This window comes from Rattus norvegicus, chromosome 1 (genome assembly GCF_021556685.1).
Source record: "Rattus norvegicus strain SHRSP/BbbUtx chromosome 1, alternate assembly SHRSP_T2T, whole genome shotgun sequence".
In the NCBI taxonomy this organism is placed as follows: domain Eukaryota; kingdom Metazoa; phylum Chordata; class Mammalia; order Rodentia; family Muridae; genus Rattus; species Rattus norvegicus.
In genome coordinates, this window is record NC_141534.1 from 63,867,107 (window position 1) to 63,890,757 (window position 23,651).

At 44.3% G+C, this 23,651-nt stretch overlaps 1 pseudogene; it reads right to left on the reverse strand.

The window, feature by feature from the left end:
• Window positions 1–370: 370 nt before the first annotated feature.
• Window positions 371–21,567, reverse strand: LOC148007127 (sperm motility kinase Y pseudogene; annotated as a pseudogene).
• Window positions 21,568–23,651: the final 2,084 nt, after the last annotated feature.

Here is a 23,651-nt window from a genome sequence, read left to right on the forward strand (position 1 = left end):
GTGAAAAGATCAGTAGCCCCTGGAGGAGTCCATGAGCCCATGAACCTCTAGTCCTCACCCTGTGGGAGCTATTGGCCTAAGGGGGAGCTGGAGTCCATCTGAAGGGATGGGCCAACTAGAAAACTCTGTAGAGTGTGGAACTCATCAATCCTATTGGGTCCCTGCTGGGAAGAGGAGAAATCAAGAAGAGGGAGAAGGCTTGGTGTTGGGGAAACCTCATAAAGAACTTAGAGCAGATACAAGGTAAGAATTGTGGGGAAAATGGAAACCAGAGACAGAGGTAGGACCAGCATAGAGCAAACTGAAAAGGACAAAGCACAAAGGTACCTGGGCTATGCCTGCTGCTTGTTCTCTGGACTCTCCCTGTGGCTCATTTCTGGGGGGAGATTCTGTTCTGCCCCAGGCGAGGTTTCTTTCTCCTTGGCATGCAGCAACACAGCTTTATCAGGGCATTTGCTATATTCCTGGTCCACCCCTTAAAACCTCTGTGCCGGACCCTGCTGGGGATGGGCCTATCCTCAAATGGGGCTCTGTGGGAGAGTGGGTTGTCTTCTTTGATTTCCTTATTGCTACTCTTCTCAGTGAAGATGCTTGTTGTTTGAATGCATGGGACACTCACGGCACATTTGTGATAGTGGTCCTGTGTAGGTGTCATCGGTAGAGGCCTGAGACGACCAGCCACAGTGGATCTTTTGCCTCCTTTTGGATGAGCATTCTGGCCATAGTGAGATACGTGACCATGGGAGGATGACACCCGCAAGGTGCCAAGGACTGGCAGGCTTCCACTCCTCTTTGGTTCTAATCTAAAAGCAGCAGCAGGATCAAGGCTAGGGAATGGTGCTGCAACGGGACTCACTTGCTGTGCCTGGGCTGTGCAGCCATCCCCCTGGAGAGCCTGCTTTTGTAGAAAGAAATAAGTTGCCATTTCCTCATTATATTTTCTTTGTTTTAAAGAGTGTTTTACTACAGAGGCTTGGAATCCAATGCTTTTCATGGCATCCAAAATGGCCGGGTCTGGTGTGAGGGGAAGCATTTCTTCATAGGGACCTATCAATCCGTTCCAGTGTTCTTTGAACCAAGGGTGTTTCATCGCCTTTCTTGCTGTTGGTCTAAAGTTGGGATTTACCCTCAGTAATTTACTAAGGAGGTCCTCCAGTTCTTTTGAAACCCCACAGGGAACAGGATATACCCCTGCCACTACTTGTCTTTGCAGTTCTTGGATGATCACTGAATCAAATGGGAGCTTTCCCACTACCATACAGTACAAGACCACTCCTATAATCCACATATCATTCTTCGGCCCGTCATACCGATGGCCAAGGAGGAGTTCAGGGGAACCAAAGAAGTACGTGCCGCAGTGGTGGTTTAGCATTTTTCCAGGTTGAAATTGGGTGCTAAGCCCAAAGTCGATGACTTTGACCTTTTTGTTTTTATCAATCATTATATTGTCCAGTTTGAGGTCTCGGTGAACAATCCCCTTTCCATGGCAGTAGCTCACTGCTGACAATATCTGTTCAAATATTTGCCGGGCCTCATCCTCCTCTATGTGCCCTGACTCTCTGATGTACTGGTAGAGTTCTTGGCCTTCCACCAGCTCCATTATGAGGTATATTCTCGTTTCCTTTTCAATAACTTGTATGAGAGACACTATGTTGGGGTGGTTGATCTTTCTCATTATGTTTGCTTCCATCATGGCTGGCTGGAACCACTGCTTGTCCTTTCGCAGAACTTTGACAGCCACCAGGGTTCCTGTGAGCCGGTGGTGTGCCAGGAGGACTTTGGCGTTGCCCCCTTGCCCAATTGTCCCCAATACTTGGTATTGGGAATGGAAGTTGCCCTCCTCAGAGATACTGGGCTCGGGTGTAGGGGTTGGTAACTCCTCCTCAGTCTCTGTAGGCATTTTATCAGTACTAATGCTACCTAAAAATAACAAAAATGGAATCAAATAATGAAAAAGATGGAGCAATATAGGAGCTAAAATTACACATGTGGAACCTAAAAGAAACAAACAAAAGAAAAAGAAAAAAAATAAAAACAAAGAAAAGACTAGACTAGAAAAATAGAGTAAAATTATGAAAAGGGGGAAAATATGAAGAATCATAAGTAAAAGCCACCCAAATGACCATCCCCAAAAGAGAAAGCCAAGAGCACACACATACTAAATGCAATGATGAAAATAAAAATCGTCATACTACAATAGGATTGGTCGGCCAAAGATGGTCAATACTATGAATAGATGATCATTGAATAAAAAAAAACAGATGAAAGAAACGAGAGGAGAAAGAATTAGTATAAGACAAAACAAACAAATATAAAAAGCCAACACTTAAGGGAAAACTCCATTGAATTTCAGGACCTAGTGATCCACAAAAATCCACAACTCTCCAGAGCAAAATACTGAAAATTAAAATTAACCAACCACAAGGAATAAGGCAGTTAAATATCAGTGAACAGTAAACCTTAAACAAAGGCCGAAGAGTCAAAGTGTCACAAAGGGCAAATTTGTATCAAGTCTAAGCCAATGATTGCTTGTACTCAATAAATAGAGAAACAGGAATAATGTAAAAGGATGAAACCGCAGGACATTGAAAATGGAGATAGAGTTAATCATCCGACTGCAGAACCGTAAATAATCAAAGCAGTAATATAGCATGTGAGAACATAAAAACAACTAAAAAATGAAACCATCAATCCATAATAAATAAATAAATAAATAAAACAAAAAACAAAACCCCAATAAGGAAATAGCCAGTGGCGTGGCAATATGTGACCTAATTCTTTCTCTTGAAGTCATCCAAAAATCAATCAATCAAGAAATAGGCAGCCAGCCATCTACATAGGCCTTTAAACTGATATTATGGGGTTGGCATACCAAATGCCTGGGAGCGACTGGTCAGCCAGCCCAGATACTTGGGCAGCTGCAGGCCAGTGAGAGAGCCTGTCTTGAAAATAAGGTTGAGAACCTACCTCAGGAACAGCAGTCGGGGTGACTTCTGGCCTCTACACTCTCTTGCACTGAGGTGCAGGTAATATAGATACAAGGGGCAAAAGGGGATGGGCACGTGCACACACAGACACAGACACACACACACACACACACACACACACACAGGCACTCACACAGGCACAGGCACACACACAGAAATACACAGAAGTGAACTTATACTCACACAAACTCTTACAAACACCCAGATTCACACAAAACACGCATAGTTACAGACAAGCAAAGCTGGAAAAACACACGTCAGACAAATACACACATACAGACAGGGATACACATACGCACAAGAAGACATACACACATACAAACACATACACACATACAAACCTGTAAACTCACACACTCCTACATATACTGACAAACACACAGGCAAAAGTGTACACGCACTCACACACAGGCCAATCTGTCAACACACACTCTCTTACACACACTGATACATACACATATACACAGTACAGTAAAATTCGACACAACCACACACAGCTCACTAGATACAACCAAGTCGCAGAGGGCTCCACTCCACACCTCCTCTCAAAGCATTCAAAGAATTCCAGGCCTGGCAACAACTTAATATGTGTTTGCTGGGCCGCCTCACAATCGCTCCTCATGAGGTCACAATAGGACCTGTCATGACATCGTTGGGAAGGACTCTGAGACCGTGGCTTCTATGGGCTATGGAAAGACTTTAGGCTGTTAGAAATAAAACCCTGTAAGATGTTTAGCTGTCCATAGTTCTCTGTTTTGAATGTTTACTCTGCATCCTGCTTTAAAGTCCTCATGTCTACACTCAGGGTGTCACGTTATCTTTGAATTCTGAAGGATTAGCCTCAAACTGATGGTATAGTTTTCTTTTTTTAAAGACAAAGCTGTTTCTAAACTGACCCATCAAGAGGACACTGTTCTCATAAGTCCTCAGAAAGGCTCTAGGTTATCATCAAACACCTGAGACAAAGCTGCAGGACTAGTCAGAGACTTGAGTTTGAATCCCCCAAACGCCTAATGGATGCATCAGCAAAGCTCATAAGCTTTCTCTGTGGAGAAGTTAACATGGACCAACAGATTAGAGGGCCAGAGCCCCAACCCATGCTGGGTGGACACTCTCCTCTGACATCCAACACAGAGATCTTTGTACAGAGATCAGGAGAAGGCTTCTCTGAATAGCTGTGCAGAGCACCTCAGGCTCAGGGACTCAGGACTGACACCCATAGAATGCTGTAGTGGAACCCTTTGTGATTCAAGGGCTCATCTGCCTGGGTCCCTGAGCTTCTAGAGATGATCCCAGGACTGGGCTGTGGCTGCTTATGGGCTCAGACAGGGAGGTGCCAGGGGGTTTGCCCTTGGCTCCTGGGAGTAGAGCAGTTTTTCTTTCCCTGTCCCTGCTTTTTGAACTTTTCTTTCCTTGGGAAAATGGAAGGACTGGAAGAAGTCTGGCTATGGAGAGTGAGGCTGGCTGGGATACTGCTCGCTGTTCTCCATTGTCATCCTGCTGGGGGTTTGGAGTTGTTGGCAGGTTAGCCTCTCCACCATTCCAATCTGCTTCTCTCCATTTAATCCATGCATCTCTGTCTCTTCGCTTCGTGACATGGTTGCACAAGTCCTACCTGTAGCTGCCACTCCAGGGCATAAGTCCCTCAGTGAGTGAATTCCAGATGGTTCTGTCTAGAGAGAAATTGTACAGGGTCGTTGCTCAGTATGTAGGTACATGGAAGAGGATACTGCACGGCATCCACACACATTTCATATAACATCAATCCACATACTCTGGTACTCATCGGTTCTATTTACACCTTTCGCGATTACTGCTATTCACTGTACTGTGAAGTGTGAATTTTTATTATGTTTCACTTCTGCAAAGGAAGAGACAGTGTTTAGCACTGGAGATCCAAAGGCCTAGCTGGAAGGGAGGCCTTGACACACAGGTGTGCTCCTGGGAAATAGCTCTTTCATAAAACACCCCATTGAATCCCATGATGTATGGATTGCTCTATGCCCTATCTAGGGTTGACCTCAGTGTATATATATATTAACTTGAGTAATTTTTATATACATTTCCAGTATTCCCTTTCCCAGTTTCCGTGCAAACATCCCCTTCCCTCCTCCCCATCCTCCCCCCATTGTCGCCCTTCTCCCAACAATCTAGTTCACTGGGGGTTCAGTCTTAGCAGGACCCAGGGCTTCCCCTTCCAATGGTGCTCTTACTAGGATATTAATTCTCCATGTTCCCTTCCCCAGCTTCCAGACTTTAGATGACTGGATGCCCTGACTGATTTTTACACAGGATAAAAGTCGGCTACATTTGTGTTTGATTATTAACAGTGCCTCTGGAACTAAACTCAGATCATCAGCTATTCCTTTCACCTCTGAACCATCTCAAAAGCTCACACTATATATTCTGTTCTGTCCTCAGTGTACCATGTATTGCTATAATCACCAGCATTGTTAAAGCAAGCCAAAGGAGATTTATAAAATCTTCAGATTTTGAAATTTACACATAGCTTGTGCTACACATCATTAATCCCCCTTTCATGAGAGAGAAGGTCTCTTTACTGTCCAAACCACCCTTGTGTACAGGGTGAGTTTTAGGACAGCTTCAGTTTGTGGTAACACTCTGTCTCAAATTAAGCACACAACAGCAACAACCCAACCACACTCACACAGAAACACATGCATGGAACATTCAGACACACACGCACACACACACACACACACACACACACACACACACACACACACACACCGAGCACTTTCCAGTTTCTACCCTTCCCATTCCTCAAGTGAGCATTCAGTGTAACTGTACTTTAATCTCACCTACCTCAGTTCCAGTCTGTAGGCTTCTCTTAAACCCTCAGGAATTGGCAACTGACATCAGGCCGGTTTCTGCTTGCTGGTGGGGAAATTGGGTTGTGTTGCTTTGTTAATCTGTACTCCCTTAGCCAACCTCCCCAGGCCCTGAGAAGTTTCCATTAACCTCCTTCAGAGTACTTCAGTGTTTTTAAGTCATACTCAACAAAGTAAGAAACCATTTGCTTTGATTGCAGCATTTAGGATTGTGTTGAGTAGGTACCAGCAGAATGTACACTGTTTATGAAGTAGGTCTGTGAGTAAGGGCTAGGTGTAATTTTATCTGCTGAGTGAGTGAGCGTTTGCTCCATATCGTTACCCATTTTGGCTTCTGTGCTATTTTTATTCCTATAGACTAAACGGTTTGAGTTTGTGTTGGCTTCTTCTGTGATTTCAGTATCCAGCACCTCTGGACTTATCCTATAAGTATGACCAGATTAACAGGGCTGTTGATTTTCCATGGAGATGCTTGTTTACATTTTTACTTAATCCACATCTTATGTTCAAGAGGAGGGAGAGCAGCTTGCTGGCTTTGCAGCAACACACATTGACCCAGAGTGAAGGTTCTCTCTGTTACTGATTCGAATTCCTGAATCAACATGACATTTTGCATGAGCTATCCTCCACTGTCTCGGGCATTTGAGTACTCCTTTCCCAGTTGCTGACTCTGTTTGGGAAGACTCAGGAGGTGTGCCCTTGCTGGAGAAAGAATGCCAGTGGGGCTGGGCTTTGAGGTTTTAGTGCTCTGCACCACTCCCTGTGCACTCTCTGCTTTGTACTTGTGATTCCAGATGTGAGTCCTCTGCTTCCTGCTCCTTCCACCGTGCCCTGTAGTCATAGAACTTAACCTATGATAACAGGTGGTCTGTGAAATAGGATCACTAATCGCCTACATGTTTTATAGTTTGCTGTGCTCATGGCATTTCTGTCACAGAAATACAAAGGTAACTAATGCAGAAGGGGATGTAATAGAGCGGACTCTTGCTCTGTGATACCTGACCATGCCAGTTTGTGCTTGTTACTTGTTTTGGAAAATATGCAAGAATTCAGAACTTTGAACTAGAAGTGGCCCAGTGCTCTAAGAAGAGTTTAATGGGGTATACTGGCAGGAGCTTGGGAGTCAGGAGTGCCAAGACCTATCCAGAATGTGGAAGCCCAGGACAAGGGGATTCAGAAGGCAATAATATTTGTAACTGGTCTGGGATAATTTGTATGATGCTTTTACAAAAATGTGGCTTCCTTCAGCCCACATCGTAAAAACCTACCTGAGGCTAAATTAAAAAGTAATAAACAAATTTCTTCGATGAAAATTTGAAGAGAGCCCAGTATGGCCTCTGTTATACTGAGGTTATAGGACTTCAATGAAAAAGAGCAAATGGGGCAAATAGAAATGCAAAATGTATAGTTTACAGAGAAAAAGACACTGGGAAGATTAATATTATAGCCAATGCCTAGGCCAGAAGAGAGCCTGCAATTACTTAGGAGATTAGAACCTTAATAAGAGGCCATGTCTCCTCAGGTGATGACATCACTCAATTAACCTCGTAATCTGTGGTAGAAAGTGACTTACTTAGGGTTTTCCTGCTATTAACAGACACCATGACCAATGCAAATCTTATAAGAAGAACACTGCTTTGGGTTTGGCTTACAAGTTCAGCAGTTTGGTTCATTATCATCAAGGTGGGAGCATGGCAGCATCTAGGCAGACATGGTACAGGAGGAGCTGGGTGTTCTACATCATCATCTGAAGGCCGCTAATAGAAAACTGATTTTCATGCAGCTAGGACAAGAAACATAAGGGTCACATCAACAGTGACACACTTCCTCAATCAAGGCTACACCTATCCAATGAGGGCTCATCTGCAAATAGTCCCACTCCCTGGGCTGAGCATATTCAAATCAATACAGGAACATTAGGCATTTTCAGTTCCTGAAATCACCTGTGATCAGAAGCTGCTGCTACTGTGGGTCATGGGGCCCAGGGCTTTCCAGAAATCAGGCATCTTCTCATGTACTCTCATCAGTCACTGGGAGTAAGGAAGCTCAGCAAAGGACTGCTGTGTGGGCTGAGAAAACTGAGAAAGTCTGCTTGGGAAGGTGTGTCAATCTTCATCTCCACATGGAGATAGCATGGGGGTTACCTGACCTTACCAAACCAGTTTTCATGTTTGGTACCCCTGGATCATATTCATTGTCAGGTAGGAAAGTATTATTTGGCACCCAGTGTCATGTTGTGCTATCATGTACCCAAAGTTGATAGATGACTTAGGAATGTAGGCTTGAAAGGTATCCAGTTTCTAATCTGGGAAGGAGAACTGCAGGCCTGAGAGGAACAGGCCTCATGTGCAGAGGGATGTACCATCTGTACATGGTTGGGAGAAGCTCAGAGAAGGTTAGTCAAACCTGTCTATCCAGTAGAGGTTAGTTAACTGTGAAACTATCACTAACAGTAAAAGTAACTTTGAACTCTGAGGAAGAGAAAGTTTGTTGCCATTGTTTGTGGACCATGCTTCAGAGGTGATGAGACACAGAGAAACTGTGTCTTGGGTTCATGCGACGAAGCGTGCTAGCTGAGCACTTCACATCTTAAGTTTTGTATGTCGTCAGGGCCCTTACACAAAGGTGATCTAGTGACAGTGTCTTGCTTTATTTGTAGCAATCACATGAATTTAAATTTCCTACTTGTTCTTGTTCTTAAAAACTCACTGATTAGTTTTAGCTGAGACTCCTGGGAGAATTTTCTCTCACATGCTGTAAGTTTTAAAGATTTGGTGATTAACATAAATAACTATTCATAGGTCAACACAGGGCCCACACTGACCTCACCTTGCTATCTGGAACTGTTACTCCTGAGCCAAGGGTCTCAAGGGTCTCTGCCTCAGAAAGAAATGTGGAAAAGTGATTTCATAATCTATTCACATTCCTTGTGTCATCCAGAACATCTGCTAGAATGAGAGGATCCTTCTCTGCTCAGGACAATGTAGCTAATGATTCCCCAGGAGGAAAGAAAGGGCCACTACCTGCCTCTGTGGGGCAGTCCCTGGTGTTCACGGTAATGTCACCCAACAGTCCCACCTTGAATCTGCTGTTCCACTTGAGCATGGAGCCTCCCTTTTATTCTGGGAGATAAACAGGAATCTCCAGCTAGGAACAGTGTTCCAAACATGAGGTTAAGTGAAGGCAGTTAGAATGGGGTATATACATTAAGGGTTTCTGATTGAATGATTCTGAACTTAATGTACTTCCTACTAGAGTCATCTGTAAGTGATATGTAAGCTTTGTATTAAAGTGTACCTTTAGGTCCAAGATTTCATGGTAGGTCAATGCCCTACACTCTCTTAAAGATAATTTAAGAACTGCATAAAGAAGAGAAAATACTGATTAGAAAATGTTCCTAGGTGTACAGGACTGGTTTACATGTGCAAGTCTCTGTGCTCAACTCCAAGAGCACACAATATGCATTAGAAAGTAGATGATAAGAACTCTCTTTCTCTCTCTCTCTCTCTCTACCTCACTTTCGATCTATCACTCTCTCATGGGTGTGTGTGTGTCTGTGTGTGTGTGTGTGTGCATGTGTTTGTGAAGCTGTGTCTGTGTGTCTGTCTGTCTGTCTCTCTCTCTCTTTCTCTCTCTCTCTCTGTCTCTGTGTGTGTGTGTTTGTGTTTGTGTGGGTGTGTGTGTGTGTGTGTGTGTGTGTGTGTGTGTGTGTGTGAAGGTGAGCTGAGGGTCTGCATGCCGAGTTGGAAAAATGATCCCATGTTGATTGACTCCCACCTTGACAAGTATCTTGTTGTTGGGATGACCAGCATGTGACTATTGGGACAAGATAGAAGTATTTACAAAGCCAACAGTTTTGACCGATTTATGCAAATTAGAGCAGATTTGAGAGTACACTTAAGAGTTTTAAACTTTGTTTGAAAAAACTAAACAGTGTTCTTGGAAGAGTTTCTTTGGAGTAGACCGCCAAAGGCCAAATTTTATCTGATTGTTGGTGAGCACCTGTGGGTTTTTGTGTTCCTTATGTAGTATCCCTTAGGTTTGGGTCAGACAATGTAAACCTTATCATTTCCACTGTTTTTAACATCTCAAATGATGTCCAACGTTCTAGGTGCCAATCCACAAATGCCCACTCCTACATCTTCTCCCTCCTCCCTCCATTTTGCCACTATGATGCTGCTCCTAAAATCACCCAACTTTTCGAAACCCACCACTCCAGCCTCCTCCTATGTTCGAGCATCACATCTCCACAGGACCAAGGGCCTTCCATCCCATTGGTTTCAAATAATGCCATCCTCTGATATATATTGGTTGGTGGTCTATTTTCTGGAAGCTCTAGGTCATCAGCCAGCATATATTGTTCTTCCTCTATTGCAGGACCTCCTCTGTCACAGGACATCCACTGTTTAAGCACCACCACTACCTCAGGAAGTCCACTGTCTGTGTGTCAACTCCACTGTTACAGGACCACAAGTGTCTCAGCACTTCAACTATCACAGCACTTCTACTGTTCAGGAGCTCAATAGTCTCAGCATCTCAAGTGTCACAGGACCTCCTTTGTCCAAGAACTGGACTGTCCAAGCAACACTACTATTTCAGGACTTCCACTGTAGGAGCACTACAACTGTCTCAGGACACCCACTGTCCTATAACCTCCACTATCCCAGGAATTCCACTGTCGTAGCACCACCCGTAGCAACTAAAGTGTTTCAGGACATCAACTGAAGCAAGATCTCCCATGATTCTGCAACTTCACTGCCACAGGATCTCTACAGTGACAGGAATACCCCTGTATCAGCAATTCCAATTTTGCAGGACCTCCACTGTAGCAGAACCTTCAATTGTGCAGCAGCTCCCCTGTAAGTAGATTGACCGCCACGATCTCAGTGCCTCCACTTTCAAAGGACCTTCACTGCCACAGAACCGGCGCTATTTCAGTGCCTCCACTGTCACAGGACCTACCTCTTCACAGGATCTGCACTGTTGCAGCAACTGTAATTTCAATTTTTCAAAGTCATTGCTGGTTATTAGATTTGAGGCTGAATGAAATGTGATGCTACTTTTGACAGCATAAGAATTTGTTCTATAGCTCTTGTGATAAATGCCGTGTGTGCTAGGACCAGTAACCTATGGAAGACTTCATGAGCTCATACCACTCTCCACCTCACTTTGTGGAAGCTGGTGTTTTTAGAGTGTGATAAACTTCAGGTGAATGGATTCATTCAGCTGCACCACGCTCTATAGTGTGCTATACAGCAGTCATATTGAGTCCTTGCTGGGAAGAGAAGAAATCCAGAAGAGGGAGAAGGCTTGGGTTGGGGGAAGAATCATCAAATACTTAGAGGATATAAGAAGGTAAGAATTATGGGGAACTGGAAAACAGAGCCAGAGGAAGAATGAGCACAGAGCAAACTGGGAAGGACCAAGTACAAAGGCACGTGGGTTTTGCCATCTGCGTGTTCTCTGGACAATCTCCCTTGGCCTCATTTCTGGGAGAAAACTCTTCCTCCACCCCCTTGTAATGTTTCATTCTTGAAGGAAAGCAGCAACACAACTTCATCAGTGAATTTCCCCATTGTAATTGGTTCATCCTTTAATGCCTCTGGGAAATCCCCAGCTGGGGAATGTCCTGCTCTCTGCTGAGAGACAGCCGGAAAGTAGGTTGTCCTCTGTTTTCTCATTGCTACAGCTCTTCTAAGTGTGGATGATTGTTGAGTGAAGACACAGGACACTTCTGGTGTGTATGTATGCTTTGTTCACTGTGGGTGTTGTCGGGAGTGTCCTGAAAAGAAGAAGGGCATGCCCAATGGCTCTTTGCTTCCTCTTTGACTAGCCTTATGATCATAGAGATACACTAGGCCATTGGAAGATGAGGAGAACAATGTGTCTATGTTGTGTTCACTTCTATTCCTATTTAGTCCTAGAGGGAAATCAGCAAGGGTAGAGAATGGGACCGTAACTGGACAAAGCTGCTGAGCCTGTGTTGTGAAGCAATTCCTGTGTATAACTTGCTGTTACATTAAGCAATAGGATGCCATGTTCTGGTTATACCTTTTTGATGCAATGAATCTATAATATTTTACCTAAAACCTCAATATATTACGTTTCTTCCTCTTTTGGAGTATCTGGTATGGGAGGGATCACTTCTTCATAAGGATTTGTGAACCTCTTCCAGTTTTCATTGACCAGGGGTACATCATCACCTCTGAGACTGTCAGCCCATAGTTTGGATTGACTTTTATTAAGAGACTAAGCTGCCTCTTCTGACACCCCACAGTGAGCAGGGTACACACCTGCTACAACCTGTCTTCTGAACTGTTGTATGCCAACAGAGTCAAATACAACAGTGAAATATAAGCCTACTCCCAAGATCCATACGTTGTTGTTGTTTATTTTTTTTACACCATCATAAAGTTGTCCTAGGAAGAGATCAGGTGCACCAATAGGGTAAGCACCATGCTGCCAGTTCAGCATTTGCCCAGGTTTGTCTTGAGTTGAAGGCCAAAGTCGATGCTTTTGACTTTTCCGTTCTTCTCTAACAGAATATAATCTGGTTTCAGGTCACTGTGAACTTATACAGTGCCCATAGCCATAGATAAAGCCTGCTAACATTTGCCTAAATATTTCCTTGGCTCCTTCCTCCTCTCGGTGGAAAGATTTTCAGATGTATTTGTAAAGCTCTAAAATTTCAACCAGTTTCACGATAAGTTATTAGAATTGTCTCAGACTCAATTGGAGAAGCAAGATGATGTTGGGGTGGATGAAAAACTTCATTATATTTGCCATGGTCATGTTTGGCTGGCACCATTGCTTCTTCTTTGCATGCATTTTGATAACCCCTGTAGCAGAACTTCCACTGTCCCAGCACCTGAACTATCCCAAGACCTCCACAGTCAAAGGACCAATATTGTGGTAGGGCGTCTGTGGTCAGGCAACTCCTCTGTCTCAGACCCTCCAAATTGCAAGACCTTTACACGCACTGGAAGTCACTGTCCATAAACTTCCACTGTTGGAGTACCTCAACTATAACAAGGACCTCTACTATTGTACAACCCCCTTGTCATAGCACGTCTATTGTTACAAAGTAGTCCACTGTCAAAGGACCTCCAGGGTCTCAGCCTCTCCACTGTTACAGGATCTCTACTGTCTTAGGACCACTGCTGTTGGAGGACCTCCTGTCTCTCAGCAACTTCAGTTTGTTGGAGCTCTCCTATCAGAGGACATTTACATTTTCTGTACTTCCAGTGTCACAGCTGTTATAAGAACCTCCATTCTCACAGGACCTCCAGTGCGTCAGTACCTCCACTGTCCAAGGACTTTTATATTGTAGGACCTCTACTGTCCTACAGAATGTCCACTGTCGCTAGATTTCCACTGTCACAACACCGCAACCATTACAAGAACTGCAATTTTGGCATGACCTCCAGTGTTCCAGCCCCTCCAGTGTCATAGGACCTCCACTATCACAGGACGCCCACTGTCTCACCAAGGCCAATTTAAAGGACCTCTACTATAACAGGATATCCACTGTAGCTGGACTTACACTGTTGCAGTACCTCAACTGTTGCAGGACCAACAAGGTTGCAGGACATAGACCCTCTCAGCAGCTAGAATTTGCAGGACCTCTACTGGCACAAAAATTCCACAGTTGCTGGAGCTCCACTGTCACTGCAAATGCACTGTCTCATGATATTCACTGTTGCTGGACCAGTAGTGTGGCAGTACATCCATTTTTGCCAAGCCCCTCCACTGACGCAAGACTTCCACTTTTGTAGCACCTTCACTGTCCAAGCAAACCAACTCCTGCAGGATCTCCATTGTCTCAGGGCATTCACTAATGCCAGCTCTCCAATGTTGTAGGATATCCACTTTCACAACAGCTAGAATCTTGCAGGACCTCTACTGGCAAAGACAGTCCACTGCTGCTGGCTCTCTACGGTCAGTGCCAATGCACTGATTCATGACCTCCATTGTCACAGGACCTCCACTTTTGTAGGACCTTCACTGTCCAGGCAAACTGCAGGATCTCCAGTGTCTCAGGACATTTACTGGTGCAGAGCCTCCCTTTATTCCAGACTTCAACTATTCCAAGGTCATCTACACTGTCTTAGGACCTCCAATATTGCAGGACCTCAAATGTCCCAGGACCTCAGGTGACATAGCACCTCCCTTGTCCCAACACACTTACTGTCCCAGAACCTCAATTTTCCCACGACCTATTCAGTTGCATGACCTCCAAAGTTGGAAGAACTGCACGGTATGAGAGCCTCAACTGTTGTAGGACCTCCAATGTTGTAGGAACACAATATTCCTACACTGGACCTACACTGTCCATCACCTTCACTTTCCTAGCACCTCCACTCTCACAGGACCTACACTGTTGCAGGAACTCCATTGTCTGAGCACCTGCATGTCTCAGGACCTCGAATGATCCAGAACCTCTAATGGTGCAGGACCTCCTCTGTCACCAGACTTCCACTGTCTCAGGACATCCACTCTATCACCAACTAGACTTTTGCAGAACTTCTACTGGAACAGGATCTCCATTGTGGCTGGTCTTACATTGTCTAAGGCCTCCACTATCACAGACTTTCAGATGAATTTGTAAAGCTGTAGAACTTCAAAGAGCTCCATGAGAAGGTAGACGTGTCTCAGACTCAATTCCTTGGTGAAGCAATATGAATTTGGGGTGGATTAATATCTTCATTATATTTGCCATGGTCTGGTCTGGGTGGCATCCTTGCTGCTTCTTTCCATGCATTTTGATAACCATTGTAGCAGTACTTCCACTGTCCCAGAACCTGCACTACCCTAAGAACTCCCTTCTCACAGGACATCCACTGTGGTAGTACCTCGGCTGTCAGGAAACTCCACAGACTCAGTACCTCCAAACTGCAAGATCTCTACTGGCACAGGAATTCTACTGTCCCTGAACATCCACTGTCACAGCACTTCAACTGTTTCAAGGACCTCTATTGTCGCAAGACCTCCTATATCACGGTTATAAGGACCTGCATTGTCAAAAGACCTCCATTGTCTCAGCCCTTCCACTTTCTCAGGACCTCCAAGCTACAGGAACTCTACTGGCACAGGTTATCCATTGACACTGCTTTTCCACTGTTGCAGGACCTCAACTGTTATAAGGACCTCTGCTGTGGCAGGACCTTCAGTGTCTCATCAACTTCACGGTGAGCAACACCAATGTGCAAGACCTCTACTAGCACAGTATATGCACAGTATCTATACTTAGACTGTTGCAGTACCTTAACTGTTGCAGTACCTCCAATTTAGAACATGCACTCTTTTAGTAGCCAGACTTTTGCAGGACCTCTACTGGCACAATAATTCCTCTGTTGTTGGACCTCTACCGTCAGTTCAATGGCACTGACTCATGACATCCACTGTTGCAGGACCTCCAATGTTGAAGGATGTTCACTGTTGCAGGGCATTCCCTGTCAAAGGACCTCTGTTGATGCAGGATCTCCACTTTCACTGTTCTAGCAAACCAACTATTGCAGAACCTACAGTGTTGGAACAACTGCATTGTATCAGGACATTTACTGTTGCATGACCTGTAGTGTGGAAACACCCCCATATTTACCAGATCTCAGCTGTCCCAGGCCCATCTCCACTGACTGAGGACCTCCAATAATGCAGGACATCCAATATTTCAGGACCTCAAATGTGCCAGGACCTCAACTGATGAAGGATCTCCAATATCGCAGCACCAAAACAGTCACAGGACCTCCATTGTCCCATCACCTTTACTGTCCCAGCACCTCCACTCTCACATGACCTACAATGGTGCATAAACTCCAATGTCCGAGCAACTGCACTGTCTCAGGACCTCGATTGTTCCAGAACCTCCAATAGTGCAGGACCTCCACTGTCACCAGATCTCCACTGTCTTAGAACATCCACTCTATCACCAACTCGACTTGTGTAGAACCTCTCCTGGCACAGCATCTCCATTGTGCCTGGTCTGACATTGTATCAAAACTTCAGCTATCACAGGAATTCCACTGTAGCAGGACCTCCTCTGTCTAAAGACAACCCCTATTGCAGGACCTTTACTGTGCAAGGAAGTCCACTGTTGCAGGACATCCATTCTTGCAACACCTGCATTGTCTCAGGACCTCCACTGTACCAATCCCATCTCCAATGTCTCAGGACGCCCACTCTTTCAGGACCTCCACTGTTGCATGATCTTGAATGTAAAAGGACCTTCGCTATCTCAGTGCCTCCACTGTTGCACGAACTACAATGTCTCTCAGTGCCTCCACTGTTGAAGGACCTACAATGTCACGGGTGCTGCACTGTTTTATCAACACCACTATCACTTATTACAAGGCTTTGCTGGTTATTTATTTTGAAGCTTAATGGAGAATGATGTTACTTTTGACAAAATAAGAATTTGTTTCAAACCGCTTGTGATTAATTGCCATATGTGCAAGGATCAGTTGCCCCTAGAAGATTGCATGAATCCATAGGCCTCTAGACCTCACCTTGTGGGAACCGTTTCCTGTTGGTGGTGATACCGTCCTGGTAAAGGCATGGGGTAACAGGACAACTCTGAAGTCTGGGGTACACATCAGTCATATTGAGTCCTTGTTCGGAAGAGGAGAAATCTAGAAGAGGGAGAAGAATTGGCGGAAGAATCATACAGTACTTAAAAAGTTTAGACAGAAACGATTTTGCAGAAATGGATACCAGAGACAGAGCTAAGCAACACAGAGCAAACTGGGTAGAACAAAGCACAAAGGTACCTGTCCTTGCCTGCCTGCCGCTTATTTTTTGGATGCTGTCTCCAGCCCTCATTTCTCAGGAGAGATACTGTCCTGTCCCAGGAGAGTTTTCTTGCTTGATTGAGCACAGGAACACTGCTTCATTTGGATATTCCTAATTTCTTGGACCATCCCTTGAATCCTCTTAGCCAGCCACTGATGGGGACAGACTCGCCCTCTCCTCATGCACAGAGAGATAATAGGTTGTCTTCTGTGTTCTCATTGATGCTTCTGTTCGGCCTGAGGCTGCTTGTTGAATGAAAGAAGAAGACACTCTGGCATGTATGTTTTGTCCAGGTCATCTGTAGTGGCCTGAGAAGAAAGCCAGTCCCAGTGGTTCTTCAGAAAGCTCTATGACTAGAATATGGACAAAGGCATAAATGAGGCCATGGGGTTGACAAGTCCAATGTGTCAATGGTGGGTTGGTTTCCACTCCTCTGCAGTCCAGTCCTAGATGGACGGCAGCATAATCATTAAGGGTAGGGAATGGAGCCATTACTAGTCTCACTGTCTGAGCCTGGGTATGAAGCCCGGCATCAGAATAGCCTGTCCTTCCAGTAAGCAGTTGGATGCCATGATCTGCTTAGACTTTCTTTGATGTAAAGAATCTTTGTCTTGTGTTTTGAATGGAACATGTTGCACTACATCCAAAATTCCAGGGTGTGGCCTGAGAGGTATCATTTCTTCATAGGGATTTGGGAAACACTCCCAATCTTCTTTGAAACAGGGGTGCATTATCATGTCTGAGACTGATATTTCTGGGTTTGACTGTTATTAAATGCTAAGCAGGTCATCTAGCTCTCTTGAAACCCCACAGTGGTCAAGATGCACACCTGCCACAACCTGTCTTTTCAGCTCTTATATTAAAACAGAGGTAACTTTTTCAGCTACCATAAAATGTATGACTAACATTCATATGTGGTTCTTTGGACCATCATAAGTATAACCCAGGAAGAGTTCAGGGGCATCAAAAGTGTTAGCACTGTAGTACAGGTTCAGCATTTGCTCTGGTTTGTCTTGGGTACTAAGCCAATGTCAATGATTTTGACTTTATTGTTCTTATCCACCATTTTATTTGTTTTGAAGTCCTGTATTTATTCTGTGCCCCTGACAGTAGATCCAGGCTGCTAATATCTGCATAAGTATTTCCCATGCCTTGTCTTTCACTATGTAGCCATACTTTCAGATACATTTATGAAGACATTGAGCCTCACACACCTCCATGACAAGGTATCTACTTGTTTTCGTCTCAATTATTGAAGATGATTTTGGAGTGGTTAACCACAATTGTCATCATTGCCATGGTCATTATTGGATGGCATAAGTGCTTCTTCCTCTCAAAGACTTGGAGGCCACTGTAGCAGGACATCCACTGTCTTAGCACTTGCTTTTCCCCACACCTCCACTGTGCTGACTGTCCAAGCCTATTTTCTGCTGTCTTGCCTGGGAACTTCCTGCCTTTGCAGAAGGAAGAAGGATGCCATGGTCTGGTTATAATTTTGTTCAGTTGAAGTTTCCTTAGTTTCCAGCACTTGGAATCCTATATATTCCATTGCTCTTATACTTACAGGGTCTGGCCTGAGGGGGATCAGTTGCTCATAGGGATTTGGGAACTGCGTCTAGCCTTAGTTGAACTAGGGTTGCATCATGACCACAGTGACTTTTGGCCTATATCTAGGGTTAACTGTCATTACGAGGCTAAGTAGGTCCTTCTGACACCACACCAGAGGCACCACACACTCCTGCTACAACCTGTCTTCTCAACTCTAGAATGAAGAGAGAGTCAAATGGAAACTGACTGCCATGAAATATAAAACTCCACCTAAGCGTCAAATTTAGTTCTTTGGAACGTCATAAAATTTGCCAAAGAAGAGTTCAGGAAAACAAAAAGTATAAGTACTGCAGTGCTGGTTCATCATTTACCCTGATTGGAATGGGATACTAAGGCCAAAGTTGGTAATTTTGACTTTCCCATTGATGTACAACACAATATTCTTTTGCTTTAGGTGCCTGTGAAATATTGTGTGCCCAAAGCAGTAGCTCATCACAGCTATTATTTACACAATATTTTGCTGGCCTTGCCTTGCAAGGTAGTCATACTTTTGGGTGTATTTGTAAAGCTGTTGCCCTTCAACCAGCTCCATGATTAAATGTATTGTTTTGGTCTAAATTACTTGAAGAATCGAGATGATGTTGGGGTGATCAACCATCATCATCACTTCCATGGTCATTGCTGGCTGGCATTATTTCTTCTCTAATACAAGGACTTTATGGACACTGTCACAGGAACACCAGTGTGGTAGAAACTCTGTTGTCAAATCAACTCCACATTCTCAGGGCCTCCAAATTGCAGGGCCTCTCCTGGCACAGGACATACACTTTCCCTGTACTTCTACTCTCACAGAGTCTCAACTTCTCAGGACCTGAACTATTGTAGGACCTTCACTGTTGCAGAAAATTGATTCTCTCAGCAACTAGTATGTTGCAGGACCTCAGCTCGCAGAGAAAATCCACTGCTGCAGGACCTGCAATGTCAATGTAAATCTAGAGTCTCAAGACCTCCACTGTTGCAGGAGCTCCAGTGTTGTAGGATGTCCAATTTTGCAGGGCCATCACTGTCAAAGGACCTCCTCTGTCACAGCCTAGACCTTCAGACTTAACCTTAAAACTAGTGGCATTCAAGTAGCACCATGACAAGGTATTATCTTGTCTCAGACTCAATTACTTGTGTAGTGAAATGAAGTTAGAGTGGTCAAAAATCATCATCGTTACAAGCACTTTGATGTGCACTATAGCAGGACATCCACTGTTCCAGTGTGGCTTCTGTCCCAGTACCTCCACTATCACTGGACCTCCAGTGTCATAGGACCTTCTCACTAACAGCGGCTGCATTGTCAGGACCCTCAATTTTCAGGACATCTACTGTCACAGTATGTGTACTGTTGCTGGACTTTCATTGTCACTGCACCTAAACTGTCACAAGGTCATCCAATGTCACAGAGCAGTGTCTCAGCACCTCTACTCTCCCAGGACCCCACAGTCACAGGACCTCCAATAACTCAGGAAATCCAAGTTCCATTACCTCAACTGGCACAGCGTGTCCACCCACTGATGTTGGACTTTCACTGTGGTAGCAACTCAACTATCACATGAAGCCCACTATTGAACGACCTCCACTTTTCAGGACATCTATTTCCTCTGAAACTAGAATTGGCAGGACCTCCTCTGTCACATTACGTCTACTGTCGAAGCACTTCCACTATCACAGGACCTCTAGTGCTGCAAGGCTTTCACTATTATAGCATTTCTATTGTCGCCACACCTCTACTGGCTCTCCTACACCTGTACTGTCCCATCACCTCCTAGGTCAAAGATCCTGACTCGTGCATCAATTGAAGTTTTTCAAGACCTCCACTGTAGCAGCATATCCACTGTCCCAGCTGCTACTCCACTGTCAAAGGACCTGAAATGTCTTAGGAACTCCACTGTTACAGGACCTCAACTGATGAAGCACCTCAACTGTCACAGTACCTCCACTCTTGCAGTACCTCCAAAAACTCAGCCACTCCACTGTCACAAGTCTTCCAATTTGAAGGAACTCGACTGTTGCAGCACCTCCACAGTTGTCGAAGCACCATTGATATGGCACTGGGACCTACATAGCTTCTACTCTATATTCTGAGGACCACAACTGTTGAAGCACATCCACTGTCCCAGGACCTCCATTGACAATGGACCTCATTGTGTCAGGAACACCACTTTTGCTTGGTCTGTCCCTATAACCTCTGGGCTGGCACTAGCTGAGGACAGACTTTCTCCCTACTGAGGCATACCAGGAGAGTAGATTGGCTTCTGTGTTCTTATTGCCATTGTTCTTCTCAGTGAGGCTGATTATTTAGTGTATTCAGGCGACACTGGAGGCATGGATGCATGTTTCTCCAGTGTGGGTGTCATCTGGGGTGGCCTGCAGAGAGAAGGGCAGCACCAGGTGCTCTTATGCCTAATCATGGACCAGTTTATGGCCGCAGGGAAACAGAAAGCCATTGGAGGATGATGAGACCAGTGTGCTTAGGGTGGGGTAGCTTCCACTCCTCTTGAGCCCAAAGGGAATGAATCATTATCATCAAGGGTAGGGAATAACTGAACTCAATGTGTGAGCCTCTGTTGTTCAGCCTTGCACCTGGAGAACTTGCCAGGACAGTAAGCAACATGATCCCATGGGTTGATTATACATTGTAATATCTTAGGCTCTGGACTCAATATGTTCCATGTTGTCCACAATTTCAGGGTCTTGTGTGATGGAGCTCAGTCCTCATAGGGATTTGAGAAAGCCTTCCGGTCTTCCTTTAACCAGCGGTACATCATCACATCAGTGACTGTCATCCTATATTTCATGTTGAGTATCATTAAGAGGCTAAGCAGGTTATCCATCTCTTCTAACACCCAACAGGTGGCAGAATACAATTGCCACAACAAGTCTTTTCAAATCTAGTATGAATACAGAGTAAAGATCTTAACTTTTTAAGTACCATGTAAAACTAAGGTCCAAATGTCATTTTGTGGACTATCATAAAGTTTGCTGGGCAAGAGTTCAGGAGTTCCAAAAGACAAAGCACCACAGTGCCAGTTCAGCATTGCCCTGGTTCAACTTGTGTTCTAAGGCGAAAGAAAGTCTATGATTTTAACTTATCCATTTATGTCCAACATAATCTTATATGGTTTGAGTTCACTGTGTACTATACCGTGCTCATGGCATTAGCTCACAGTTGCTCTAATTTGCCTAAATATTTGCCTGACTTTATCCTCCTCTACCTTACCCCCATTTTCTGGTGTTTTCATAAAACTGTTGTCCTTCAATGAGCTCTTACTTGGGGAAATAAGATGCTGTTCAGGTGGTCGACCATCATCATTGTCTCTGCCTTGGTCATGAGTGGCTGGCACCATTGCTTCTTTAGAAGCAGTTTGATGGTCATGGGGCTGCCAGGGAGCTGATGGTGTGGTATTGGGACCTTGGTGTTGCTCCTGTGTCCCATGGTCCTTAAGTCTTTGTATTGACAGTGGAAGTATACCTCCTCAGAGATTCTGCTCAGGTCTAGGGTGTTGTAACTCCTCCTTACTATGTGTAAGCATTGTAGTTAAAAACTACAAATATTCCCTAGAAATAACTTAATAAGAATAGAATAAAAATGATGAAAAAGATGTAGTGAAATTACTATATGTGTTAACTCAAAATGAGCAAAATGTCTTGTGGATTGCTCTTTGTATTTTTGCTTTCCCAACAAGGTGGACCTGTAGTGCAATAGATCACATATTCAGATGATGTCAGGTGAAATAGTAATTAGCCAAATAAAGGTTACTTCCTCTGATTGGACAATGGAAGGAAAAGGTAGAGCAGAATGCATTGGAAAAGGGAGAGAAAAAAATAGAGATGGAGGATGTGGGCAAGAAGTAGATGGAGGAGGAAGAGGTTGAAAATGGAGCACACCCCTGTGGCCTGGAGGAGCCACAAATAGCTAGAGATTTCATAAATGGGCAACAGAGTAGTGTAGAGGTGTATTTGTCCAATCTAATCGTACACTTTGTCGTTATATTATTGAGTTTTCTGTTCCTTCCATTGGCGTTTTTGGTTTGGAGATTTACCCATGTAAATCTGGTTAGTATAAACCTCTGGTATTTTCATTTCAAATGAAGAAGGCAAGTCCTGTGAGAGGAACTTTACCCAGCATTCTGCAGGCCAGCCAGAGGGTGTGGGTGGGATGAGAAATGCAACAGCACTCCAGGCACTTCAGTTAAAATTTGTTTGGTTAAAGTAGCAAACTAACAGCAGGAACCAAGACAAGATGGCTGCATAGAACTAGCCATGGAGGGTGAACCTAACCACTGATACCAGAGCATAGAATGAATTAGCATGGGTTTAATTTAAAACTACATGCAATAGATGACGTCGAATGTGGTAGTCTACAATCCACTAGGGAGTTAGGATTCTTGTCCTAGGGATGAGAGAATTAGATTCCTGAATGAGCAGAGATGAGTCAAGGGACTCCAGCACATGGGAATCTTAAACACAGGGATAGACAGACCCATATCAGGCTCTGAGTTCTCCTCCTGTAAAAAGAATCAGTATAATGAATGGCTCCAGGGTGAGAGGGAAAGTAAAGGGTACCTGCTTTTAATAAAGTTTGGTTTAGTTGTTGCTAATTTGGTTTAATTGGATAGAAGAGGACACAATTTTGGCCTCAGTCACCTGGGGCATTCCTCCTGAGGTTCAGAGCTAACTCAGGGAAAATGGGCCCAGATTATCTGGGAGCTCCTGCTGTGCAGGGAGAAGCTGAGCTAACAGAAAAACTACAACCTGCAAAGCAGACAACAGAGATTGGATGAGGATAAAATCCTCTAGGAAAGTCTCAGTGTCTCACAGCATGCTCCTGTTCTCTCAAAAGTGGGTTCAATATCCTGGCCTGGCAGATTAGAAAAGGCCGGAAAGAAAGGTTTCTACTGTGCTTGTTTGGTTTAGTTACTTTGTTGAGAAGTTAATTTTAAAAATGTGTGTGATTTTGAATTTTCTGGTTATTTTACTATTTTTCTGGGAAAGATGTCAAGCTAAAAATCTTTCTGGTTACTGGCTAAAGGACATGCTAGTTTGGGAGAAAGACCTTATGTTTCTGCTTATAGGAAAAGTAATTAGGCCCTGGACTCCTTCCAGAGTTCTCTGGATCAGAAAGGGCAGAGGGAGCCACCCTGAAGAACTAGAAAATTCTAGAGAACCAAACAAGAAAGGTAAAGATTCCTTATGCCATCCTTCACAAGGCATGAGCAAAGACTTATGATTGGTTATTATTAAATTTGGCTCATAAAAAGACTATCTTTTCACATGCTCAAACAAAGAGCAATTTCATCTTGAGTAGTCAAGGTATTTTATGTTAAACTGGTTCAAAATCGGTTTAGCAATCGAGCCTTAGGATGCAGAGTAACAAGTGCATAGAAGTAGCCATGGAGGCTGCATGAAACTCTGATGCCTGTGTTTAGCC